Raw genomic sequence first — 27,613 nt, 5'->3', positions numbered from 1 at the left:
CCAAAGCCTTAGTTCTGTTTTAAGTTTTATGACTTTGAATTAACATTGCATGAAGACTTTTGGGATAACTGTATAAGGAAGTCACAATCAGGCAACATAGAGATTGAGAGTACATGATGATGGCAGAAAGAACTTTAGAATCATAAATCTTAGAATGTCTGAGGCAGAAGAGACTTTAGAAGAAAGAACAAATGATCCGGAAGTATAGTAAAATACTCTATTTAATATTCTATATTAAAATATAGAATGAATTCTGAAAGGAATCTAAGAATAGAATGATAAAAACAACAACAGCATTTATATAATTGGTTACAGTTTACAAAAATACTTTTACAAATCCCTCATTTTATCTTCACAACAATCCTGCAAGGTAGGTGCTATCATTACCCCCATTTTACAAATGAGGAAATTGAGGCAGGAAAATTTAAATGGTTTGCTCTAGGTTACAATAGCTTGGAAATGTCTGAGGTCAAATTTAAATTCAAGTGTTCTTGCCTCAAAAGACCTTAAAATACCTAGTATTATCTGCTGGGATGCTAGCTCTTGGTATTTTGGAGAGGCAATGTAGTCTTTTTGCACACAGAATTAGGAGAACTGGGTTCAAATTCTGATTGACACTTATTCTCTGTATGAGCTTGAGTCAGACATTTACCCTTTTCCAGACTTGGTTTCCTCCTCTGTAAGATGGTAACTACATGACATTTCACAGGCTTGAAGGGAAAAATGCTTTTGTCAGTTTTAAAGTGTTCTAGAAAAGGGCATCTTTGTTAGTACAGACCTTAAAAAATAGAATGCTAGAGCTGGCACCTTAGTTCATCTCATATAAGTCTTTCCTTTTATAGGAGAGGAAATTATGGCCAGAGATTTAGTCAAACCAAAAGTCATGTGGCAAATCTGGGATTAGAAGCCCAGTTCCCAGTCACCCTGTCCATAAATCTTTCTATTATATACCTTTCTGCTGCCTCAGTTTCTCTAGTTTCACTATGACTGGCAGGTCTGTATCTTCACCGCCTCAGTCATCCTGGGGATGCCACCTCTCTTGGGAGGGTAACATGATCACAAGGCAATAGCCAGTGTGCCAGCAGGAAGTCAATGGGTCATTCTGAGAAGCTTCAAAATAAATCCCAACCAGAGACATCACTTGGGGTTGCTAGGAAACAGCTAGTTTCTTACAAGGAAGGTTGATTAGCAGGGTGGGGAAAAGATGAAATAAAGGAGAGCTGGACCTTGCTCTGCCCTGTCCCAATCAGTCAGGCTATCAGAACTATTGAAGTAATTTCTTATTCAGCCCAGTTGGAAGAGCAGAGTCTAAACTGAGGACTAATGATTCCCTGCAAATGTATCTAAGATCCAACACATTTGAACAGTGTCTACACCTGGAGAAAAGAAGGGATATTTTTCCCTTCAATGTATTCAAACTGGAGGCTTCTAGGTTTTTCCTTTGGGATTTATAAGACATCCTGGGACCAATTTGAAGAGAGAATTATTGGCTAGCAGGTTAAAAGATGTGGGAGAGGCCACTAACTCCCTTCATGACCCTGGACATTCTATTTCCTTTCTTAATTCTCAGTTTCCTCATCTGTAAAATGATGGCTTTGGGTCATATTAAGATCAAATTGAGCCATGGGTTTTGTATCCTGAAGGAGAAATACTTATGCCTTCCCCCTGTTAAAATTATTAAAGTTTAATATTAATACAGCATAATAGGGAGGCTAGGTGGCAGAGGAGATAGAGTACTGGGCATGTAGTTAGGAAAACATCTTCCTGAGTTCAAATCTGGCCTCAGATACTTCCTAGATATAAGAACCTGGGCAAGACTTTTAATTCTGCCTGCTTTGGTTTCCTCATCTATCAAATGAGCAAGGCAAAGAAATGGGCAACCAGTCTAGTATCTTTGCCAAGAAAACCCCAAATGGGCTCACAAAGAGTCAAAAAATGACTGAACAACAACAAACGTGCCAAGCATTCTGCTAAACACTTCATAAATACTGTCTCATTTGATAAGAGCAGTCAGAAGCTTTGCTCTTCCCTTGAAAGCTTAGGGTCTATACCACCCAGAGACATTGGAGGAAGACTTTAGAAAAGATCAAATGAGTGATAATAAATGTAAATTCTCTTGAATATTGATTTTTCAAGTGTATTTAATCTGGGCGATACATGTGCACATCCACATGGGAAAAATCAAGTCAAAGAAGTCCTGTTGAATTCTGTCCTCATTTCCAGTATAATGTTCAGTTTTAAGGCACTATGGTTGAAGAAACAGGGTAGCCCCAAAGTGGAGGTCTTTGAATACATCTCATAGGAAGATTGGTCTTGTTTGGCCTGGAGAAGTCCAGATTAGAGGGATGGGGGTGGGACTTGTTAGCTGTTTTAAAATATGAGGGGCTGTCATCTGAAGAATGGGTTACACTTGTTCACTTTGGACTCAGAGAGCACAAAAAGCAAAATAGGAGCAATGGATGGCTGTTAGTATTGATTTAGGATTTTTTAAAGTATTTATATCAAGGGTAAAAAGACCTAAAAATAACATCAACAGGAAAATTTCCCAATAATCTGAGCTACCTCAAAGTGTGATGAGCTGCATTTAGAAGGAGTGGGTGCTACTACCTTAGAGGTCTTCAAGCAGAACGATACAGAAACATCTGAGTGGGGATTCTTTTTCCATGAAGGTGGGACTTGATGTCTGCTCGAAGATCCTTCCAAATCTCAAATTCTGAAATCTTTGATTCAATTGAATACATATACTTCAGTGACAGAATTTCCATCTAGGAGCGACCCACACTAAGGAAAGAACAGGTCCAGTCACTTATTAATTGTGTCATCCTGGGTAAGTCCCTTAGCCTCTCAACCACAGTTTTCTCATCTTTAATAAAATAAAAGGAGAAGAATTGCACCTATTTCCCAAGTTTTTTTGTGAGGATCAAATGAGACAACAGCTATGAACTATTCTGGAAACCTTCAAGATCTCTCTAAAAATTAGCTAGGATAATAATGATAATAATAATATGTTATTATTATGATAATATATCACTATCATTATAACAACACAATAATATATTATATTAAAATGAAAATATATCATAATTATATATCATTTTATTAACATAGTATAATAATATAATATAGCATATTATATACTACATATAATAGAGTATAATAATAGTATAACATGCCATATTGTGAATCTTAAAATTTCTCAGACTCTACCTTGGAACATTTGGTTAAGGCTATTCCCCTTTTTAAACAATGAAGGTACTTGGTCAGGAATGTATTGGGAACACTAACATTATTCCACCCATACTTAGGCATACTTTAGGGGAAGACAAAGTTGTAAACTCTTGATGGAACAATGAGAAAAAGTCCCCAACCCATACTTATAGTAAAGCTAAAACCTTAAGCTAGGTCTATTTTTAGATCTAATACAAAATGGTGCTAAGTAACTATGAAGGTCAAATTAATCACTAAAAGGTCAAGCAATTTACAAAGGGCAAGCTTAGCAAAGAGGTGTGAAGTTTTAGTCTACTCAGATGTGAACTAAGAATGGTCAGTCCTAGGGAAAACATCTACTGTGATTGGTAGATGTGAAGATTTAGGGGAGGTGACATAAGAGAAATTTCTCTTTAAAAGGAGCTCTCTGAACTTAGTTCAGGGAGTTCTCTTTGGAGGTGGAGGAGTTTGGAGCTGGGTCTCTGAACTCAGTTCAGGAGTTGAGGATTTCAGTGAAGGACTGGAGTTTTGCTTGGGAGAAATCCTGTGGTGAGTTGATAAAAGACTGTCTCTCTTAAGGCCTAGGCCAGTCGGCCTAGGCCCTTCCTACTATAAACTCATCTCTCTATTTTTTTTCTTCCCTTAATTCTTCCATTTATATTAATTATAAATCTCCATAAAACCCAGCTGACTTGGGTATTTTTCATATTTGGGCATTTTCCCCATGGGGACCACTTATTTTTGATTTAAATCAAGACACTAAAAATTATCTTTACCGTTTCGCCATTTACACATTTTTGCAGTCACAATATATTATAATATATTCATTATATAATATTTATCATAATTAGCTTTTATATAGCTATCTGAAGTATCTAATATATCATATATAGTTTTCTTATATATTGATAATATCGATAACATTATTATTATTAATAATAGCTAACAAGGTAAAGAGATGGCTCAGTGGATAGAGCCAGGCCTGGAGACAGAAGGTCCTAGGTTCAAATTTGACTTCGAATACTTTCTAGCTATATGACTTGGGGCAAGTCACATAACCTCAACTGTCTAGCCCTTACCACTCTTCTGTCTTGGAACCAATACTTAAGTATCGATTCTAAGAGAGATTGTAAAAGTTTGAAGAAGAAGAAGAATAGCTACCATTTATAGATGGCTTACTATGTTCCAGGCACTGTGCTAAGTACTTTATAATTATTATCTAATTTGATCCTCACAACTTTAAGAAGTAGGTGCTATTATTATTTGCATTTTACAAATGAGGAAACTAAGACAAACAGGTTCTAACTTGCCCAGAGGCACATAACTAGTAAGAATCTGAAGCCAGCTTTGAACATAGGTCTTCCTGACTCTAAGCCCAATGTTCTATCCACTATGCCATTAGACTGACTAATATATTATAAATTTATTATCATTATTATCATGATTAACTTTTAAATCATACTTTAATGTAACACAATAAATATATTTATATATTATGTAATATAAAAACAAAAATAAATATAAAATAATAATTATTATTATTGTTATCATTCAGTCCAAATCCCCATCTCGTTGCTATTATTATGACTAGTACCTTTCACAATACTTAACACAAAGTACTTATTAACTGTTAAATGTAAGTTAATTAATATTCAGTATAATCACCAATTTCCTAATTCATTTACTTATTAAACAACTACTGTATACAGGGCAAAGACATGAGGTGCTTAAAGAGATACAGACTTAAGGGAACACATGGTTCTTAGCCTCAGAGAGCTTCTAGGCTTGTAGGGAAATATGAAACATACACAGATTGTAATAATACATTACCCTCAAGGAATTCATATTCCATTGAGAGAGACAACATGTATCCAGACAAGCATATACAAAATATATAAAGAAGTAAATTCAAAGTCATTTGCAAAAAGAAGTGAAGGCTTGATGAAAAGGTCTATAGAAGAAACTAGGGGAAGAGGGATCATGAAAAGGCTGGGATAGGAAGTGGTACCCAAAAGGTACTTAGAAAGAAGCCACATGCCTGAAGTTAAATACTGAAGAAAATTAAAACCAAAGGATGCCACATGTTTATATGTGACTTTTACAGTGGTTTTATAGTAAATGTTTAAACAACTAGTACTTTAAATTTTTTTTTTAAATATCCACAATGTACTTGGAAAAAATGATATTAAGTTTTGATTCAAAGGGAGAAGAGCAGTAAAGGCTAGACAATTGTGGTTATGTGACTTGTCTAGGGTCCCACAGCCAGAAAGTGTTTGAGGCCAGACTTGAACCTAGGTCCTCTCAAATCCAGGTTTGGCACTCTGTCCACCAAGCCAACTAGTTACCCCTGTGATACATTTTTAAATTTTGTCAGTATTGTTAACATTTTCTTCATCATCTTCTTAAGCAAGTGTGGACAAATAACAAAACAATAAATCAAACTCTTATTTGTAGCATTTGCAGATTTCCAAGGCATAAAAGCTCACACCAAAAATTTAGCATAATCCATATTAGCTGGTTCCATCATGACTCTGTTTATGGGTAAGGATTCAATGGATTCAATTCTCATTTACTACATGCCTAATATAGGTAAGGATATCAGCTTCATTGCTCACAGATGAAAATATTAATAACAGCTCCTTATTATTCCCTTCATCATCCTCAAAATCCTTCCCTCACAACATCCCAGGGGGGACTGAAGTACAAGTATTAATAAGGAACACTTCACCCAACATCACAGAGCTTGGTGGAGTTGGATCTCAAAACCAGATCATATGATTCTAAGTTCAGGACTCATTCTATGACTCTTCCCTGGCAAATGGAAGACAGAGGAGGAAATCTCTCCTTTCCTAAGTTCTCACCCACTTTGTCCCTCCTGTAGGTAGGAAGCATTCAAGTAATCATCCTTTCCATCAATGAGGAAAATCTTCTGCAAATGGATCAGGCTTGCACCCTAGGTTACATATGGTAGAAACTTTGAGGCTTTCTCATCTGGTATTTAATGGGATGTTCCAAAGGATAAAGATAAACTGCAAATTTCAACATGGTGGCTGGCTTTTAGAATCAATCAATCCACAATAAACCTAAATATTTAATAAAGTGCCTTCTATGTGTCAGGCATTGAGTTAAAAAATAGGAATTGAGGGGGCAGCTGGGTCGCTCAGTGGATTGAGAGCTAGCCCTAGAGACGGGAGGTCCTAGGTTCAAATCTGGCCTCAGACACTTCCCAGCTGTGTGACCCTGGGCAAGTCACTTGACCCCCATTGCCTAGTCCTTACCACTCTTCTGCCTTGGGGCCAATACACAGTATTGACTCCAAGACAGAAGGTAAGGGTTTAAAAAAAAAGAAAAGAAAAGAAAAGAAAAGAAAAAAAGAAATAGGAATTGAAAGGGAGAACAACCAAACACAATCAGATGGTTGAATCCTGTTCTCCTGGGACTGGAAATGGACCCTCTTCTTAGGAAGAGACTCTATTTGGTCCCCTCTGGCTAGGACAAAAATAGGTCTGGTTTTTCATAGGATGAGTGAATTTAGGAGTCTTCCATTGCATTGTTCTAGGCATACACTTATTTTGAGCTAAATTTAATCAGCTCATCAGCATATACTAACTTATTCTACTCCCTAGTTACTTAAAACCAAAGAATGTTAAAGCTGAAATAAATTTATCTTAGAACATAAAAAGTTACCATATAAAACACTAGATGTTAGAGCTAGAAGGGTCTTCTAAAAAATCCAGAGCTGTGATTTTATCTATGCAGAGCACACTGCTAGATGTCATAATAGAGGGCTAGGCTTAGAATCAAGAAGACTCAAGTTCAAGTCTGGCCTCCTCCACTTACTAGCTATGTAACCCTGGGCAAGTCCTATAACTTTGGTCAACCTCAGTTCCCTCAACTGTAAAATGGAGAGAATAATAGAGTTATTAAGAGGACTAAATGTGATAATAATTATAAAGCATTTGGCACAACGTCTGGCAAAAGAACACTCAATATATACTTCTGTTCTTCCTTTTCTTCCTTCCTTTAAAGGAATCTTCCTATATCGATCAACAAATCACAGTAAGGTAGTAAAGACCTATATCTTCCCTTCTCTTTGAGTATTTTATGTTTCATACTAGGATAAAGCGAGAGAAAGGACTGACCCATAATTCCTCAGATAACTAGACAAACCCACCTCTTGGCCCTTCTCATCAGAAATAGAAAGCTAAATGCCATGTTCAGACTAAAGTTTTAAGGAGAATATACAATAGCTAATTATAATTAACGAAATTCTTGGAGTTTGAGTGGGATGCCACGACTATTGCATCTAGCTGGGAGCCAAGTACTAAGGCAGGAAAAGACCAATTTATTAATTGTCAAACTCTAGTTACTACTACTATACAATACATACACATTTATATTTACATTTCTAGCAGTACAACCAATTATTCTCATCATGGTGATTTAGGGACAGTAGTTGCAGTGCCAGGCCTGGAGTCAGGAAGACTCATCTTTCTGAACTCACTTTGGCCTCAGATATTTATTAGTTGAGTTCAAATTATTAGCTGTGTGACATTGGACTAATCACTTAATCATGTGTGCCTTGGTTTCCTCATCTGTCAAAAAAGCTAGAGAAGGAAATGGCAAACCATACTAGTTTCTTTATCAAGAAAACCCCAAATGAAGTCACAAAGAGTTGGCCATGACTTTAAAATGACTGAATAGCAACAATTATGTACTATGCACTCTGCTAAAAGCTTTACAAATATTATCTTATTTGATCCTCACAACTACCCTTGGAGTTAGGTGCTATTATAAGCCCCATTTTACAGATAAGGAAACTGAAGCAGATAGAATTAAGGGACTTGCCCAAAGGTATACATCTAGTGTCAGAAGCCACATTTGAACTGAGTTCTTGCTGCTGACACTAGACTTAGTGCTCTGTCTACTGCACCCCCCAGCTGCATTCTAGCTTTGCGACTGTGTGCAAGTTACTTATCCTCAAACTCTCTGGTAATAACTCTTTAAGAGCAAAAGTTACAGGAAAATTTCTGATTGACAGTGATGAAACCATTGGTTCAGAGAAAAAGGATAAAGACTTTTAATGAAGATCAGAAGGAGAATATTGAATATATCTGAGCGCTACAAGGTTTATTAAAACAATTTTTTTATGAACCTACATTATAGAATGAAGCCAATCCCTTAGATTCCAGTTAGAAATCCTAAAAGGACAGACTGTTGATTTAAGGTGCAGTCTGGTTCAGTGAAAAGAGTACTGAATTCAGAATCATGGGTCTTACATCAAACTCTTTGATTTGTTACCAGTATTATGTGGGGCAAATCATTTAGCTTTCCTGGACTTTAGTTCCCTTCGCTGTAAAATGAAGAGATTGGATGAGATGATGTCTATGGCCCTTTTAAACCTCTAGTTTTGTAATGCTTTGGTCCTATGAAGCATATTTGTTTTTATTTTAATCTAGTCTACTAACTCACTATATGACCTTGGACAAGGCACACATTTTCTAAGCTAGTTTGCTTAACTATAAAAAATAAAGGAGGGGGCAGCTAGGTGGCTCAGTGGATTGAGAGTGAAGCCTAGACACAGAAGGTCTTGGCTTCAAATCTGGCTTTGGACAGTTTCTAGGTGCCACAATACAAAGTACTGATTCTGATATGGAAGGCAAGGGCTTCAAAATAAATAAACAAACAAACAAACAAACAAATAAATAGATAGATAAACAAATAAACAAATAAGCAAATAAATAACTAGATGAATAAATAAATAAATAAATAAATAAACAAATAAATAAATAAATAAATGAAACAAAGGCATTGGAAGAAATGATTCCATAGGTATCTTCTGTACTTAAAATTTAACTGATAATGCTTCTGGAGTGCTGAGGTTTGAAAAATAAAATTTTCATGATTTAAGTACCAACATCACTAATGGAAAAGAAAATAGGGAAACCTTAGTTTCCTGATCTGTAAAATGAGAGGATTGGATGTAAATGACCTTTATAGTGCCTACCAGTTCTGTCATTCTGTGGTTCTATGATGCTCAAAGAATTAAGTATGTGTGGCATGTCAACAGCTGTGGGCTCCTTTGTTACTGTTATTTAATGAAGCATTTGGGGAAAGGGGTAGGATGTGATATTCCACTCTGGCCTAATCTGACCTAACTAACTGGTTTGCATCAATGGTATCAAGTTCGGAGTCTCCTCTTAGTTTGTGGCATTTCACAGAATCCCAGACTTGGAAATGACCTCTGCTCTAGTCCAATCCTGACTTGTACAGAATGATTTCTTGTGAGACATCCTTGACAAATTGTCTTTCATCATCTGCTTGAAAGCAATTACTGATAGGGAGCTCATTATCTGTGCAGGTATCCTATTCTTCTGGGGGGAATGACTGATTGTTAGGAATCTCTAGACAAATTCTTTCTCCCAGTTGGAAGGGATCTCAGTGGCCCTCCAATTACACTGACACTCAAAGGAACTGCAGGACAATTTCACCTATAAAGGGTCACTCAGACTTTGCTTGAAGACATCCACTGAGGGAAATCCTCCAACCTGAATTGGATCTTTCCAATTTGGAATAGCTCTAGTTTTTAGTAAGTTTTTCCTGAAAAAAAAAAAGAAATTTCCCCCCCACTCTTCTTGTTGACCCTAGTCCTGCCATTTGGGACCCGGCAGCACAAGTTAATCTCTCTTCTACATGTCAACATTTATATGAAGAGTTATCGTTTCCTCCTCTGAGTCCTCTTCTCCAGGCTAAATACCCTCACTTTCTTCAAGTGAACCCAATATGGCATATATGAGAGGCTCTTGAGCATTCTGAATGCCTTCTCTGGGTGGTTTTTAGCTTGTAAAGGGGAGGTAGGGGAAGGATGAGGTGTGAGGGCAGCATTCAGTACTCCAGATGGATGATCTGACATGGGATGATCATTTCCTTTTCCCTGAAAGTTGTTCTTTTCTCCATGAACCCAAGATTGGGTTTGAGTTGCTCTATCACTCCATCTGAGAGACAGTCTTACATCTGTAGGAGCCGGACAGTTCTAGTCATAGAGTTAGGAAGACCTGCTTTCAAGACTTCCCTCTCACCCATCCTGGCTCTGTAACCTTGGACAGCGCTCTAAGGCTACAAATTGTCAAGAAGGCACTAAACTGCCTGAGGAAAGACATTCTTTACCAGGAACTCCCTACACAGAAGAAATCGGAAGTTCAGTTACATTTGTGTATATCCATACACACATATGTCTCACACACGCATATACATGTTAAATATATACACACATGTATATACCTGATGTGGATATATGTGTGCCTAGGTATGTAAGTGATTATTTGTTGTTCAGTAGGTTTTCAGTGGTGTCCAACTCTTCGTGACCCCATTTGGGGTTTTCTTGGCAAAAATAACTGGAGTGGCTTGCCATTTCTTTCTCCTTTGACAAATAAGGAAATTGAGACAAACAGGGTTAAGTGACTTGCTCAGGGTCACCCAGTTAGTGTTTGAGGTCAGATTTGAACTCAGGTCCTCCTGATTTCAGGCTTGGTGCTCTGTCTATTGTGCCATCTAGCTGCCCACATATATATTTGCATCCATGCATATGTGTGTATCTATATATGTATGTGCATACATATGTAATAAATTTGAATAGATGTTTGTGTATCCATTTAGTTATTTATATATGTAGATCTGTGCATGACTGTGTAATAGCCACATGTATGTATATATGCTATTATATATGTATATATGTATATGTATAGTATATGTAATATTTAAATAGTATTTATTATGTATAAGGCATTATGCTAAGTGTTTTATAATTATTATTTTATTTGATCCTGAAAACAATTCTAGAAGGTATGTGCTATTATTATCCCCATTTTATGGACAAGGAAAATGATTTGGGTATGAATGCTTTTATATATTTATTTCTATATATGTGTATTTCTATTGTGTGTATGTATGTATAGATATGTGCATAAATCACATTGTCTTTAAAGGTTGCAGTCTACTAAGACCTTTAGATCTTTTTCAGACAAATTGCTCATTAGCCATGACTCTCCCAGCCCATTTGATATTTGGGCCCTTGATTCTTGGAACAGCGCAAGTCCCTGCCTTGATCCTAGCTCTGCCCAGCTCTATTTCATTATCTTCCTTCCATCAAGGGACCAGAACAATGGAAGGACAAATGACCTGGGGATGAGGGTGTCCAGTTCATCCAGTACCTAAGTTTCAGATGAGACAATTCAAAAAGTGAGATGATGGAGGCTGGTGGCCCCTTATTGGAAGCCATTTTCCTTTTCAATATCTCCAGGAGAGGTGGGCCAGTGAAATGACATTACCACAGAAATAATTTTTCAATTTCTTATAATAGGACATAAAAGTCTGCACAGAGAAATTGATTCCACTTTGAGCTACTTTTGTAGAACACTTTATCTTCCGCTGCGGCCTCTGGATTTCAGCAATTTCTAAGACCCAAGTAAGTCTCATTTAATTTTTTTTTTTTTTTGGTGTCTATAGGGCCACCCTGGCAGAGATCTTCTATAGCTCAGGGAAAGGGCTTTGCTGACATGTCACTTCCTAATGCTGGTACCAGCTTCTTCTGTCTATCCCCTCCTCCCCTTGCCTTTGCCCCAGTGACCAGCTCCACATCCTTTCAGGGAAAAGTCTCATCTCATTTGGCTGCCTTAATGGCAATTGATTCTGTTTCCCTTTAGTCGCTTTCTTTTGTCCTCCCTGCCTTTCCCTCAATTAGTCTTCACCATTCTTGTTCCCTGTCCCTTTCCCTCCTTCTCTCTCCCATATACTTCCCCCCCCTCAGATTTCTTTCATTCTTCCTTACCTTGTCCCCTTTTTTGACCCCATCTAGGCTCCATCTGTAAAATGGGGGTAATAATACACTCATTATCTTGGTTCACGGGGTTATTGTGACGGTCAGATGAAATAGAGTATGTAAAATGCCTTCTATGTGTTAAGCCATAAAATAAATGTCAACTATAATTATGTGTTCAATATTCCCAGCTCCTCTCTGCTCCCTTACTGCTTCCCTAAATCTCATTTTCAACCTCTGATGTTTTCATTTTCTCCCCTTTCTCCTTTCTGTTCCTGGCTATTTTCCTGTGAAAAGAACCCTAATCATAGGGTCAAGATGATTGACTGATTGTGTTCAAATTCTGCCTTTGACACTTAACTACCTGTGTGACCTTAGGCAAGTCACTTAATGACCCTCTGATTCAGTTTTCTCATCTGTTCAATATGGGGATTGGACTAGATGGCCTCTGAGGTCCCTTCCAGCCTTAGATAGATGAAAAATTTTCCCCTCCTTATTATAGCTTCTCCCTTTTCCTCAGTATGGGTGAAGGCAAATGGAACACAGAATCTGAAGATCCATGTTTAAATACCTGTTCTCCCCACTATGTGTTTTGGGATTTGCAACCATGTAAGTAATTTCACCTGGCAAAGCTTCATTTTTCTACATCTCTAAATTGGGGATAATAATACCTGGAACAACTCCCTCATAGGGTTTTTTGGGGGGGACAAGTAAAGGTATGTTCCTCAGTGTTCTCAGTATGTTCATTTGGTTTCCCTTGTCATTTTCTATTTTCTCAATGTCTTAGCTATTATGTGGTGTCTAGAATGGAATACAATTTTCCCAGTCTAGCCTAACCACTTCTGAGGATACTGAGATCACCTCTCTAGTTATGCCTCTCTTGATTTAGCTGATGGTGATGTTGGGTTTTTTGGCTGCTTGTCACAATAGCACGCAGTCCACTAAGACCCCCTAGAGCATTTTCACACATATTGTTGTCTAGCTATGTTTTCCCCATCTTGTACTTGTGAGGTAAATTGGAACCTCAATTACATTAATCCTTATTCATATTTCATATTCTTCAATTCAGTCCACTGTTCTAGCCTTCTAAGAAGTCTCTGAATTCTGCCTCTATCATCCCATGTGTTATTTTCCTCTTGCCATCTGAATAGTCATGTGTGTATATATATATATATATATACATATATATATATATGCAGGTATGTTACATAGATACATTAGAGAGAGAGAGAAGAGGGGGAGAGGGAGAAAGAGAGAAAGAGAGTGAGAGAGAGAAAGAGAAAGGAAGAGAGAGAAAAAGAGAAAGAAAGGAAGAGAGAAAGAGAAAGAGAGAGGAAGAGAGAGAGAAAGAAAAAAGTGAGAAAGAGAGAGATTTTTGTCCAAGTGAATATTAAAAATATTAAAAGCACAGGGCTAAGATATAGTTCCATCTCCTTCCAGATTGATACTGATCCACTAATGACAACTCTAAATCTGGTCATTCACTCAGCCAGTCCTGAAAGCATTTAACTATATTATCTTGCCTGCCCTCCATATTGCATATAAGGAAGAGAGGAAAAACTGTCAAATGTGAAATGGCCTAAGAGTGTGGAACCTGTAATGGACAGTATGTCTATCATCTGAGGACCCGTGTAGTTAAATACAGAAATTGTCTCAGCCACAGCAACTCGTTTACAATGGTTTAGAGGGCTGGCAGTCAACATCGTTTGAAGGAATACTCATACCAATGAAATCCTAGAAGCTTTTAAATAATTGAGTCTAGGGCCAAGAGAGCTGATGCCTGCATCTGATGAAAACAATTTAATGGAGTAAAGACATCATTAGATGGGAAGTCAGAAGCCCTGGGATCAAGATCTAGTCTCTGTCATTGACTCTGTGTGATATAGGTTCCATTCAGACCCTGGGGATTTCTTCTCCTGCCTTCATTCCAGGCATCATATTCAGCATTCTCCCAGTGGAACTGCTTAGATTCTGTCCCTGGATCCCTGGGCTCTGATAAGTACGCTTTTTGAGTTATCTTGCATGTAAGCTGGCTTCTAACTATTTCTAAACCATTCATAGCATGCATATTTCTTATGTGTATTAAAGATCAAATGGGGTAATATTTGTAGAGCTCTTTCTAAACCTCAAAGCCCAATAAACAAATCCTAGCAATTATTAGTATTATTGTAATTACTATTACTATGTCCCATATTCAGTGCTCCAAAACCTCATCTGGGTACGATATGTTGTTTTCTAAGCTCCCTTTAAGTTCAGAAATTAAAAAAATTCTTAGTACCTTAGCAAGATCCAATATCCAATGGGAATGAATGAGAGTTCTCCTTGCCATCAGTGAAAATGTACACATGGCTTACTCAATTCCAATAATGGCATTTAATTCTAAAAAAAGTTTCTGAGTTATCAATCATCATCTAATTTTTCTCCTCCTTATTAGTCCTCTCCCATTGCAGAAAAAAAAGAAAAGAAAAAAAAAGTGGGGTGGCAGCTGGGTGCCTCAGTGGATTGAGAGCCAGGCCCAGAAATGGGAGGTCCTGGGTTCAAATCTTCCCTCAGACATTGCCTAACTGAGTGACCCTTGACAAGTCACTTAATCCCCATTGTCTTGCCCTTATGACTCTTCTGTCTTAGAAACAACACCAAGTATTGATTTTTAGATGGAAGGTAAGGGTTTAAAAAAGATAGAAAGAAAACTCTTAAACAATCATACAGTCAAGCAAAACAAACAGGTTGGTAAAATTTTGCTAAACAAGGGTCACTTTCTACAGCAGACTACAGAGAAGAAAATTTCATTAATTTCATCTTCAAACTTAGAATCACAGATCTAAACCTAGAAGGATCTCAGAGGTCATCTAGACCAATTTTACAGATAATGAAACTGAGGCATGGAAAAGTGGAATGCAGAAGTTAAATAAGTTGTCATAGTAAGTTATTTCACCTTTGTGAGCCTTCTCCATTTAAATTAGCATTCTCATTTTTACTAATGGTAAATTAGCATTCTCATTTTTACTAATGGGGAAACTGAGGCTAAAAAGGTAAAATGACTTCTTCGTAGTCCTTCAGCTGGTATGGGAAAGTATTTAACTCAGTTCCATCATTCAGTGCTTTATGACATACTTTCCCAGAGGGGGAAAACAGATCAAATCTCATCTACTTTATAGATGTTAGCCCTCTAGATTTCTGGAAACTACAATCTTATCAACTCATCTTTATCTGCCATCCCCAGTAGGCTCAGTGTATTCTTCTAGGATATAATCACCAGCCCCCTTACCATTATACTACTCTTGTTAGCTTGGCACTATGGCACTACAATAAGGATTTGTCCTAGATGTACCAACATAGATGAAAATACATGTGTAAATAAAGGGGAACTCCCTGAGCATCTGAGACATTAAGAGACTTGCCAGTGGTCACAAAGCTAGTAAATGTCAGAAGTTGAGATTTGAACCCAGATCTTATTGGCTCCAGGTTTGGCATCTTCATACACTATAGCATGGTTACTCCTGTCTCCCATCTCCCCACCCCCACCCCAAGCCTGTCAATGTCCTTCCAAAAATATAGAACCCACACCTGATAACATGCCTCTCCAAGGAGTCCAGTCAGGGTGGAAGGCAGCTGGCCCATAGCATCCCTCATTCTGGAGCCCAGACTTTCCTCCATTCAGCTCTTAATCACATTAGGGTTTGTGGCTTCCACTTCAAATTGTTGTCTTCTAGTCAGTTTCCATTCCATCAAACTCCCAAGTCCTCTTGGCTTTCAAAAGGTAGGCTCAGCTTGCTCGAGAGAGTCATTTAGACTCAATCCACTCCCAGTATGGATGGGGTTTCTATTACCAATATTTGTTTGGTGGAAAAGTGACATTTTTGTCCTAGTAAAGTCTGGATAAAAAGCTAGTCTAGATACTGATTTTAGTTCCCTCCTCTCTGATTCTTGTTCTCCTTGCTGAGGCTGAGCTCTCAAAGACTAATGAGATCATTACCAATGGTAATTATCTTGTACCCAGGCATCTAATCAACAAGATGAGAATGGAGAGGGAGTGAAGGAGGGGAAGAAATGGAGAGCAAGGAGGAGAGATGGACAGACATAAAGAGTAAAGAGAGACAGAGAGAGAGAAAATAGAAAGAGAGAGAGAGAACAAGAAGGAGGGAAAGAAAGAATGGGAAAGAGAAAAGCATAGAAAGAGAGAAAGAGGAGAGACAGAGAAAGGGAAGGAGAGATGGAAAGAGTGTCATACAAGGGGAAAAAGAGACATACAGAGAGAAATAAAGAGACAGAGATGAGAACAGAAGTCAAGAGATAGAGAGTATTTTCTACTAATAATAATTTGATCATATAAGAACTTTTACCAAGCACCAAAAAAGTCACTGAAGAACCTAGAGTAGAAGGCATTCCTCCTGGCTCCAAATCATTGCTTTATATATTAAAATAATCTGAAAGGAATTCTCAAATTACATAATTCTGGGTAGAATCTTTTTGTAGATGTAATGATACATAGTGAGGAGGTGAGGTTCTCTCTGGGGCTCAGTTTTCCCATTGGCAAAATCAGAACCTTTGGCCAGATTGGCTTTATTTCTTTATTGGTGCATGTATCCAGCCATCTATCCATCAAAGTACATACATAAACATATATAGGAGAATACAACCTAAGCACAGAGAAGGAAGTGCCCAGGTCTCCAGAGTCCTAGCTTAGGGCTCTTTCCCTGCTTCAGACAGCCTCTAATGGTATTTTGAGTAGCCAAAATGGGGGAAATGGGTGCAATGGAATTACCAGATTTCATTATCAAGCTCTCATCATTCCTTATGATTTAGGGAAGAGTCATTTGTGAAACAGGCCAGACTATTATGGTCAGCTCAGTAAATGACTTTGCTACAGTGCCCTAAGATGCTGTAAATTCTTTCAGTCCATTGCAAAAAAAATAATCTCAGGACACAGACACCTCCCTAAGCTGAGACCCTCAACTCTTCACACTACTGCTATGGCATCCTCTTAGCCTTCCTGGATCCAGCCTCTCCTCATTGCAATGCATCCTAGATATATCTGCTAAGCAGATGGACCTAAGTTTGAATATCTCTTCCCTGCTCAGTAAGCTTCAGTGGCTTTCCACTGCCTCTATTTGGCATTCAAAGCCCAATCTTTCTTTCCAGACTGATTTCAACTTATGTCTCTTCATGGAGTCTATATTCAGTTGGACTGGCCCACTCTCACTCCCTGTTCTTCAGATAAGAAAATTCCATCTTCCAACTTGCTGCCTTTGGAAGATTGGTCCCCATGCCTAGAATGTATCCATTCCTTCCTTCTACCTCCCTAGCTTTCTCCAAAGAGCATCTAAAGTGCTACCCAGCCCCACCCTGATTTTAAGTATTCATTTTTATATTTAATTTTATTTATCTGAATGGATATTGCATCTTGCAACAAGAATGTAAGTGTCCTAGCAGAAGGGGCTATTTTTTAAAATTCTCAGAGCAAAATACAGTGCTTAACGCACCACACAGATCTAATATATGCTTGTTTAGTAAGTGAATTAATAAATACCAAATGGAAGAAGTGGAAAGAACCATATAACATGGAATTTTAGAACTAGAAGAAAGCTTTGAGTATAGAAAGTCAGAACATAGAACATAAAGTATTATACTTGGGAGAGAATCCCAAACCCTCATTTTATTGATTTTATTTTATACTAAATTTTTATTTATTTTTAATCTGAACTTAACAAGCATGCAACAAAACTAGCCATTCTATATACAAAATAGAACAGAAAAAGGAGATTGTATAGGCTACCCTGAATCTCCACTCAATACCCTCATTTGCAGATGAAATTGGGACCCAGATACAGAAAACGACTTGCCTAAGGTCTTATGTCTTAGTAGCAGAAGCATGGACTGGAACCCAGGACTCCTGACTCCCAATTTAGTGCATTTTCTACAGCCTGGCTCGTTCTTCTAGTCCCTTGATGGGCTCAGAAGCTGACTGCTTTCCTTTCCAGAACTGTACAATCACATTGTCTAAACAGAACAAACACCCAGAGGGGGGGCGGGCAGCAGGCAACCCAACCAATTCTACCTAAATTACCAAGACAAATATTTCAGGAAACTGCACTTGGCTGGAATACTTTAGTAATTCATTTTATTTACCATCTAAACACACTTGTGAGCAGGGATAGATTCATTCAGGCTGCTATTTCTTAGGCTGATGAAATTCACAGCAGAAAATCTCCAGCTACTGGAGCTTCCATAACTTCCAAGGGGTAATGGCTTTTTCTCAGCCCATCTTTCTTTCCTGATCATGTTTGCTGGAGGATTCCAAATGGGCTCTGTTTACTGTAATTACCTTTATAACTTCAGCTCCTGAGCGATGCATCAGGTTAATGTGAATAGGAGACCAAGTAGATGCTGGTCATGTTTATTCATTGTGCCAACTCTTTGGCCAATGACCTACTCCCTTGATACCCTGTTGAGTTTATCCTGGGGAGAGGCGATGTAGGACAGCGGGGACAATGGTGGACTTGGCACCCAGATGGCCATGGTTCTCACTTGGCCTGAGAAATGCACTATTCAGATGTCTCCAGGCAAGTCAGTGAACATCTGAGCCTCAAATCCTGTATATTCCTAAAATGGAGACAGGTGGGGGAATACTAATGAACATACTGCCTCCCTTTCAGGACTGTTGGAAGGAAAACTATTTATAATGGCCTCGGTGGCATAAAAGTGGCAATGAATAGTGTTAGTCATAACTCTGCCACTTAGCAGCTACATGCCCCTGTGCAAATAACTTTATCTAGTCATACCTTTCTGTAAAATAGGCACACAATCAGTTAATGAGATCAAATGAAATTATATATACCTTTCTCTCCTACCTTCTCTCTCCTTGTGTGTGTACATATGCAGATGTGCCATATATATATATATATATATATGTAGTATATATAATTTTAAACCTTTTATACTACTTTATAAGTATAATCTTAAAAATTATCATTGCTTTCTTGACCCAAAGAGAGCATCTATTCAAATGGGGACATGTAAATAGTGAGGCATATATTTCATATATGTACTTATATGTATAAATATGTTACATATAGATATGAGACAGAGAGGGAGAGAGAAAATAGCGATGAAGATAATTTGAAATGGGAAGACATTAACAGCTGGGGAGATCAGTACAGTTATCTGAAGAAGATGGTATTTGAATTGTCTCCTACTCTCCATACTACACAAATCTCAGAAGCTCATTTTGTGTGTGCGCTTATATCTATCTATTTATATACACATATAGATATATAATATTGTATATTGAAGGAGAGAGAGGAAGGGAATTAGGGAAAAGAGAGAGAGATAGAGAGAGAGATGATTGAGAGAGATAGAGATGATGATAGGGAGAGACAGAGACAAAGACAGAGAGACAGAAAGAGGCAGAGACAGACAGATGATAGACAGACATGATAGATAGACAGATAGACAGATAGAACAAAAGATGTTTGGGTGTCAATAATCAACCTAGTTCTGCTTTTTAAAAAAAGGAACATAGGTGGACAAAGGCAGTGATCAGGGAACCAAAAGTCTACTATGACTTATTCCGATGATTACTTTGAGACACAGAATCATAGGATGGAAGCATCGCAAGCTTGGAAAGGACCTCAGGCACCATAGCTAGTCCAATAGGCACCTATGAATGAATCTTTTCTACATTTGGGACAAATAATTATTCAGCTTGAAAACACAAAGTGCTTTCAAGTAATGAGGTCACCTCATTACTTCCCAGACAATCCTCTCCATATTTAGAAAGCTCTAATTGTTAGGAAAATTCTCCTTGCATTAAGCCAAAATTTGTCCCTCCTCAACCTTTACCCATTGTTCCTACAGCTGTCTTCTGGAGCTATGCAAAGCAATTGAAAACCCTTTTCCACATGGCAGCCTTCAAACACATGAAGACAGCCTTCATGTTTCCTTGCGTCTTAACTTCCAGAGGCCACTACTTCCTAGTTCCTCCAGTCCAGCATCATTGGCCAGGACCCTGAGGCCCTTCACTCTACTGGGAGCCCTCCAGACATTCTTGAAGAAATACCCTTGCCTTCCATATTAGAGTCAATACTTGATATTGGTTCTAAGGTAGAAGAGCAGTAAGGGCTAAGAGATTGGTGGTAAAGTGACTTGCCCAAAGTCACACAGTTAGAAAGGGTCTAAGGCCACATTTGAACCCAGGATCTCCTGTTTCCAGACCTGGCTCTCAATCCACTGAGCCACCTACCCGCCTGCCACCCTCACCAGACACACTCTTTGATTTATCAATGTCCTTTTCACAATGTGACCCCCAGAACTAAGTCTAGAACTTCATATGTGGTGTGGCCACTTCCGAGGAGAACACGATATCATCTTTCCCTTTCGGGATGTCCTGGTTCTCCTCATGCACCCCATCATACCGGTGACTCATAGCAGCTTCTGGCATCCCCAAGAGATCTTGATCTATTCAACCAGCAATGGCCATGAAATATGATGCAAACAGGATGCCATTTGTTTACACAGGTGAATGAGAATCAGAGACATGCCCCTATGATGTAATCACACTCAACTTTCTCTTCTGTCTGCCAACACTTCCATTTCCCTTTTCTCTAGACCAAAGAGACCAAACTTTGAAGTAATAGCCAATATCAAACCCTCAAGAACTTCGGGCTTCTTTTGTCATTTATTTTCACTTCACACAGGATCATGGCTTTAAGAGGGAAATGGAACCTCACAGGTCACAGAATCCAAACCATTTACTTTACAGCTGACGATCAGAGAGGTTAGTGACTTAACCAGAGAAACAGAGCCAGTAAATGTCCCAGATGGGATTTTTTTATTACTACTCTACTTTTGGGTGTTGGTGATTTCATTGATTAATAATACTAAAGATGATTGCTTACATTTATACAGCTTTTCAAAGTTTGCAGAGTACTTTATAAATAATATCTTATTTGATTTTCACAACAACAACTCAATGAGGTCAAGGCAGTTAGGTGGCACAGCCTGGAGTTGGGAGCATCTGGGTTCGAATCTGACTTCAGATACTTCCTAGCTGTGTGAACTTGGGGAAGTCATGTAACTTTATTTGCCCTTCTGTCATAGAGCTATTAGGAGAGAAAGAAAGGGTATAAAGATAAAATAATGTTAAAAAAAAAGAAAGGATATAAAGAAAACACAACCTTATGAGGTAGATGCTATCATTAGTCTTACTTTAGACATGAGGAAATTGAGGTAAATAAAGGTTAAGTGACTTGCCTAGGGTCAGACAATTAGCAAATGTATATGGCGGACTTTTAATTCAAGTCTTTATATTGTCTAATAAAATCCATTTGGATCATGTAACTTCCAAAAAATTACGTGGAAATGTGTTATTACATGCAATTGGTAAATGAATAAATTTTGAAACCAAAAAACAAAACCCTCATCTTCCATCTTTTAGAGTCAATACTTTGCATTATTTCCAAGGCAGAGGAATGGTGAGGGCTGGGCAATAGAGATTAAGTGACTTGCCCAGGTTCATACAGCTAGGAAGTGTCCGAGTCCAGGTTCGAACCCAGGACCTCCCATCTCTAGGCCTGACTCTCAATCCATTATCCCCAACTCAGGTCTTCCAGATTCCCAAATCCAGTGCTTTAGCCACTGTTCATTCAAATAATTATAAAACCATATTTAAATAAGGTATCCTTGAACTCTAAGATGTCCTTCATGATCCGGCTTGATTCTTAAAACAACCCCATGAGGCAGGGCTAGCAAGGATTATTTCCCCTACTTTTGCCGATGAGGAAACTGAGTTTCAGGATAGGGAACAACTAAATGAGATTTGGATTAGGAGTCAGGAGGTCTTGGTTCTAGTTCTGGCTCTACCACTAATTCTTTTATAGAAAATATTTTAGATCATCATCCTTTGTAAATTTATCCTTCTTCCTCTATTTAGTGAACAATACCCTGTGATAAAAGAGAACAACCCAGAGTCAACAGCTGGAATGGACCTTAATACATAAAATGGTAGAACACAGGATATATAGAATGCCAGTTGGGAAGGTTCTTAAAGCATATGTTGTCAGGGCCAGAAGGGACCTTTGAGCTCAGAAGGTCCAACTCAGAAGGGACTTTTGACCACAGAATTTCAAAGCTGGGAGGGACCTAGAAAAAAATAGAACATTAGCTCTAGAAGGAACATTAGGAAAATTATTTGAATCCTTATAATGTGATTCAGAAAACAGGTAAGAGGGAAGCTAGGTGGCTCTAGAGACAGGAGGTCCTGGGTTCAAATCCAGCCTCAGATACTTCCTAGCTCTGTGACCCTGGGCAAGTCACTTAACCCCCATTGCCTAGCCTTTACCACTCTTCTGCCTTGGAACCAAATCTAAGATGGAAGGTAAGGGTTTAGAAAGAAAAAAAAAAGATCAGTTCACAAAATCACAGATTTGGATGGGAAGGGAAGGGGTAAAGGAATAACTATTAAGCATCAGTTGTTATGTTATATTACATTACATTATGCTATGCTATGCTATACCATACCGTATCATATTTTATTATATCATATTGTACTATATTAATTAATATAACAAATAATATATTGTACTGTATCATATTAATTAATACTATTATTAATAATATTATAATAATTATAATAATAAATAATAATATTAATTAATATAAAGATAAATGTGTTGTATCATGTTGTACTATATTAACATAATAAATAATATAAAACTATATTAGTTATATTATGCTATACTATACTATACCATACCAAATCAGACCATAAGACATGATATGATGTTTACTATTAAGCATGGTGCTAATCATTTTGCAAATATTATCTCATTTGATCCTCAAAATACTATTGTTATGTCTGTTTTGCAGATGAGAAAACTGAGGTAAAGGGTAAATGACTTGCCCAGGGTCACCTAGCTAGCAAGTGCCTGGGGATGAATTTGTACTTGCTTCTTTCAGACTCCAAGCCCAACCCTCTATTGTCTGGGTCCTCTAGTTGCTTCCAGACATCCTTGAGGTTATTTAGTCCAACAATTCTCCAACATGAACAGGAACTGGTGATCCAGTTTGACCTGCTTATCCGATCGATCTCTGAATTCACTACCTCCCATCAAGACCCATTCTGCCTTTTGGACAGTTCAAATAATTGTGGTGTTTTCCTGGATATTGAGCAGAAATCTGTCTCTCCGCAGCTTAGACCTTTGGCTCTTGGCACCGGCCTCTGGGGCCAGGCAGAGCCAGCCTAACCCCTCTTTCATATGACAGCGTTACCAATAATGAACTTGTCCAAGATCAGACACTGAGATCGTGGGAGAGCGAAGAAGAGAACTGGGCTGGGAGGCTCGGTGAGTCCGAGGTCTGATTCTTTCCACCACTGTGTCCCACAGGGGAAATCACTTCTTCCCCCTTCATCATCAGTGTCAGCGCTGTGCCCATTACTGACACTTAACACATCCACTTGAAATTGTCACCTCTCTCACATGGTGAGTGGCTCCCCTGCGATGTTGCTAGGAGACAAAGAACTCTCTCACTGCATTCCACACCTGGAAATTCTCTTAAATGAGGATGTCTGAATTCTTGGCTTTGAGCAAAAATTTCAGAATAGGAAGAAAAATAAGTCCGTTCCCAAGTTAGTATCTGAAAGTGGAGCCCCTTGAAGCGTCCCTTGCGGTTTATTGTAATTGATGATAATAGTAATATTTTACATGTGGTTGATGCTTTGGACTTTTCAAAACATTTTTGCATTGGTTGTCTCTTTTTAGTAGGCCAGTACTATGTAGCAGAAAGAGAAGGTAAAATAATCCCCATTTTGCAGATGAGGAAATTGAGGGGCAGAGTACTGAAATGATCCATTGTGAGGTCATGAAATCTGAGACTGCCCATTGAATCCTATCTGAACAAGAATCTCTTCTATCTAATACATGGTCATCTAGAATCCACTAAAAGATTTCCAGTGAGGGGGAACCCACTATGCAGCTGGAGGGCAAATTGCATTGAGTGCTGGACCATTAGTCACAGAGTACTGAGTTCAAATTCAGCCTCAGACACTTAAAAGCTGTGTGACCTTGGCTAAGTCACTTAACTTTTGTCCATGTGCTCACCTGAAAAATAAGGATCACAATAGCACTGACCTCCCAGGGTTGTTGTAACAATAAAATGAGATAAGTGCAAACCTTTCAGCATACTAAGACATCCCACTCTACAGCTCTAGCAGTTAGGAAGTTGTTTTCTTTTTTTTTTCCACCTCCCTATCAAGTCTAAATCTGTCTCTGAAATTTCCACCCTCTCCTGCTAGCTCTGTCCTTGGGGAGAAATGAAGGTGGGGCGGCAAGCAGAACAAGTCAAATCCTTCTTCCATGTGATGCTTTTCATGATTGGCTTGCCTGACCTTAAGGGATTTCTGTTTCTGTCATCAGTGTGAAGTGGTGTCCTCTTTGGCTATGAATGGTGGTAGGGTCTATGCATTTCTTTATGCTGGATAGCCATATAAAGGGAGCACTCAAGTGTGTACTCCTTGCATTCCATTACACATCATTGGTCTCCCTGCAATTCCTTACACCTGAACTCCATCTCCTGACCCTAGGCATTTCCACTGCTTGTCTCCCATGCCTGGCACTGCTACTCTCTTCACCTCTACCTCCTGGCTCCTCTGACTTCTTTCAAGTTTCAGCTAAAGTTTTGCCTTCTGCAAAATTAAAATAAAAGCATCTCCTGCTGTTCTCAATCCTAATTCCTTCTCTTTGAGATGATCTCCAATTAATAACGTATATAATATATACATACAAAAGTGTGTTTTATATATGTGTATATGTTTTATATTTATGTATGTGTGTGTGTATATATATAATAGAGATGTTGTTTGTACATGAGTGCAGTTTTCCTCCTCCATTAGACTCTAAGTTCCCTGAGAGCAGAGACTGGTTTTTTGTTTTGCTTTACTTTATTTTTGTCTCTTTTTGTATCCTCAGCACCAGTACATGCTTAACAATAACTTGCTGACTAACTATTTTAACTTTGCAAATAGTTCTGGGGAAGAGTAGACCCAAATCCAAATGGTGGCATCTGCCCTGGTTAACGTGGAGATATGCTGGACTGCTAGAAACTCTTCCTCCAAAAACTGGTGGGTAGAGCCAGGTATAGCACAAAGGTACCTGGGAATAAGGGTCAATGGTCATGTCTTTTTAAGAGGGCAGACACTATGCTTTGGTAGTGAAATGGCAAAGCCCTGTGGAGCCCAGGTCTAGAACTTCTGAGATGAAACAGGTTTAAACCACAGGTCCACCTGAAGCGGAAATAGCAAGATCAAAGGTGTCCCAAGATGCCTCAAGGTTGAATCAGTGAAAGGGTTTTGGCATGAGGGCACTTGAGGTAAGAGTGGACAAGAATGGAATCAAGTGCTTCTCCTTGTTGATAGCAAAGAGTTTCACCACCAACCATAAGATAATTACTGAAAGAGTATTCCACTGAAGAAAGCAAATCATTCTGGGCTAGTTTCCTGGTCTTTACCTTTAAAGAAAAACTATCCTGGGCATTTGTGTATTCGTGCAACATGGTAAGGGGACGTTAAATACCTAGAGGGGTTAAATGATATCATCCCCTATGTCTCTACTCTCCCTGAAGTTCTGCAAAACAAGTTTTAGGGTTGAATTATATATAGATAGATTTATATTTATATACATGCATATACATATATGTGTGTATAGGTATGTATTATTTATTATCATATTACTTATATATTTATATATTAGAATATATTAAATTATATATTTATATATTGTAATATATAATTAACATATATTATATTATATATACAACATAATCACATTCATATGTGTGTATAGGAAATGCTAGAGCTAGGATTTGAACCCAGGACTTTTTTGTAACCTTATCTTTCATCTTAGGACCAATATTCTATATCAGTTCAAAGGCAGAGGAGTGGCAAGGGCTAGGCAATGGTGGTTAAATGACATGCCCAGGGTCACAAAGCTAGGAAATGTCTGAGGCTAGATTTGAACCCAGAACCTCCTGTCTCTGGGCCTGGCTCTCAACTGACTCCCCTGACTCCCAGAGGAGAGGATGTTGAGATCATGCAATTCAGTATTTCTAGAATTCTCTGAAAATCTTCTTATGTATATATTTTTATTTATTTTTCTTCACTTCTAGCAGACTATTTAAAAACTCACTTCTAGCTTGGCTTTACTGAAGAAAAAGAATATTTTAAACTATAGTGGTATGAGCTAGTGGGAGCAGAAATGCATGGGAGTAGGAGGAGTCACTTCCCAAGAGCTGTAGGGGGTGTCAGTAGAGATTATTGAGGTTCCAAAGTAACTAGAAATAGCAGGGGGGTTCCAGGTGGATTCAAGACTGGCCCACGATCCTTCCTTGCCTGCAGCTGCCAAACTTTCCCCTTCCAGACTATATTAGCCAGATGTCTCAGACTACACCTAATCACGGGAAAGAGAGGTAAGGTGATCATAATTCTAGCTGGCACTTCTATGATACTTTTTAAGGCTTGCAAAACACTTAGAAATTATCTCATTTCTTCCTCATAGCAGCCCTTTGAGGCAAGATACTGTCAACCCCATTCTATAGAAGAGAAAACAGAGGGCCAGAGAGTAGAAGTGATTTGCCAAGTATTATACAGCTAATAAGCATCTGTAATGAAATCTGAACCCAGGACTTCTTGGCCCCAGGTACCCAAATGATACTCCATTAAAGCTGTGTGGGGCAGCTGAGTACTGTGGGTAGAGCATCAAGCCTAAAGTCAGAAAGACTCAATTTCCTGAGTTCAAATATGACTTCAGGCACTTACTAGTGATATGATTTCATAGACAAGTCACTTAACTCTCTATGCCTCAGTTTCCTGAACTGTAAAATGAGCTGGAGAAGAGAATGGCAAACCACTCCTGTATCTTTGCCAACAAACCCCTCCAAGTGGGCATAGAGTCAGAAATGACTGAAAAAGACTGAACAACAAATACGACTGCATGGGGTGGCTTCCATAGATGGCCAGATCCACACATTTCTTTCCTGGGAGGCACAGAGCTCCTTCAGACCCAGGACGGGAAGGGAGGAAGCCTGGCGCTGACCACTTTCATTTTGCCGCGGTCACACGCAGGCGCCCTCCTTTCCGAAGCCAATCCATCCCCCAGCGGGCTCCCTCTAGCTGAACAGTAAGTGACATCTGTGGGAACACTGTATGTGCTGGAGCGTGACTGTCTGTGGCTAATTGATTTGTGCAACTTGCTGACAGACAGATGTGCACAAACACAGCACACCAGATTATAAAGGGAGTCATTTGGAGGCGGGGTGGAGGAGGGGGAACGGGTCTAGAACGACTGAGTAAGAATGACAAATAGGAGCTCTGGAAAAATTGGCCTTTTTCTCCAACATCCACACACAAATGAGGGGGCAAGGGAATACAGAAACAGAGGAAAGGAAAGGAAAGAGGCAAAGATGGGGAAAGAGGAAATCCCAGTGTGAATCAGCAGACCTTCTAGACTCTGGGAAGCAAGTGCCTCTCGGGTAGAGAAAAGGAAAGAAAAGGAATCCTCCAAGACCTGGATATCTGAATCATCCCATGCAGGGGATACC

The 27,613-nt window shown here is 38.7% G+C and overlaps 2 long non-coding RNA genes across 2 annotated transcripts in view; one reads left to right on the top strand and one right to left on the bottom strand.

Moving 5' to 3' along the window:
• LOC103100649 (uncharacterized) overlaps positions 1-27,613 on the bottom strand; it is a 511,533-nt gene that overhangs the window by 346,935 nt on the left and 136,985 nt on the right. The window lies entirely within an intron of this gene.
• LOC107649023 (uncharacterized) overlaps positions 1-27,613 on the top strand; it is a 66,902-nt gene that overhangs the window by 30,481 nt on the left and 8,808 nt on the right. Inside the window, exons 5-7 of the long non-coding RNA XR_008918125.1 lie at positions 11,567-11,671; positions 12,543-12,631; positions 20,630-20,798. This is a non-coding gene — a long non-coding RNA (uncharacterized LOC107649023). The remainder of the gene's footprint in view (positions 1-11,566; positions 11,672-12,542; positions 12,632-20,629; positions 20,799-27,613) is intronic.

The sequence above is a fragment of the Monodelphis domestica genome, chromosome 4, assembly GCF_027887165.1.
Source record: "Monodelphis domestica isolate mMonDom1 chromosome 4, mMonDom1.pri, whole genome shotgun sequence".
Taxonomy (NCBI): domain Eukaryota; kingdom Metazoa; phylum Chordata; class Mammalia; order Didelphimorphia; family Didelphidae; genus Monodelphis; species Monodelphis domestica.
The sequence above is the reverse complement of the archived record's forward strand: the minus strand, read 5'-3'. Positions and strand labels throughout refer to the sequence as shown.